Here is a 1,143-nt window from a genome sequence, read left to right on the forward strand (position 1 = left end):
AAATACAAGTTAAACCCACAATGTGATATTGCTATACATTTGTTAGAGTGGTTAAAATTAAAGATTGACCCTACCAAGCATGGGCTAAGATGTAGAGCTTGTAGGGTTATGTTGAGGTAACCTATAGCATCTTTAACTTCACATTGTAATATTTCATTGCTAAAATATGTAAGTACAACTGATTTCACACTTGTATCTAAATTGTCTTATTTCTACAACTTTGGGGTAAGTTCTATAAGATTATCTGTATCCACTTGCTACTTTTGAAAGGATTTTGAGGCTTTCTCTAGGCTTGTCTGAAAATGTGGTCTGCTTGATTAGCGATACCTGTCAGGGAAACATAAGGGACAGTGGTAGCAGCTATGTACCTATTTTTAGTAACAATTTACCCCAACGTCCCCTTTATATAAATAAGAAAATTAAGCCTCAGAGAAGCAAAGTGATGTGCTCAAGTGTGGTAGGATTAAACCAAAGCCCATGTGTTCTTACTCCATTTAAACATGGTGTTTACCTTGTTTCCCACTGTCTTCTCATCAAAGCCCAGCTAAAATTCCAGTTCCTTCGGAAATCATTCAAGCCTAGTCTTTCCAAATAGAATTCTTTTCTCCTTTCTTTATGGATAAATGGCCCTTAGGTAATATCTGTATCATGATATATATCTTTTCCTAATTATTACAAGGCAGTCTTCTTAGAGGGAAAGTCAATTTACAAAATACATTGTCAGTGACTTCTAACCTTAAAGTAATAGTCCTCATGGAGACATCTAAATGGTTAAACAAAACAAAACAAAAAAACAGATATTAAAGGGTTTTAATCACACACTACCTTATAATGTATTCATTTTCATGTCTTTTCTGTATGTTTTTTATAATTCCCACTCCTTTGCATAATTCAAATGTTTTAATATAGTGGGGTGTCTGTCACCAAATACAAAAGTATTCTTAAATATTCAGATTGTAAATTCTTTATAAACCAAAGGATTAAACCTTTAATGTTATAAAACCTGTACTGAAATAGGCTACTAAGACATATTTTTAGGCACGTGCCTTCCCAAAGAGAGTAAACATGAGTTTGTGCAGACAGCCACCTGTCCCACCTACTCACAAATCTTCCGGCCTTGCATGCTCTTTGCAAGTGTATACT

The 1,143-nt window shown here is 34.4% G+C and overlaps 1 long non-coding RNA gene across 1 annotated transcript in view; it reads left to right on the top strand.

Moving 5' to 3' along the window:
* LOC109387470 (uncharacterized) overlaps positions 1-1,143 on the top strand; it is a 161,015-nt gene that overhangs the window by 60,371 nt on the left and 99,501 nt on the right. The window lies entirely within an intron of this gene.

This window comes from Hipposideros armiger, unplaced genomic scaffold, assembly GCF_001890085.2.
Source record: "Hipposideros armiger isolate ML-2016 unplaced genomic scaffold, ASM189008v1 scaffold_159, whole genome shotgun sequence".
Lineage (NCBI taxonomy): Eukaryota > Metazoa > Chordata > Mammalia > Chiroptera > Hipposideridae > Hipposideros > Hipposideros armiger.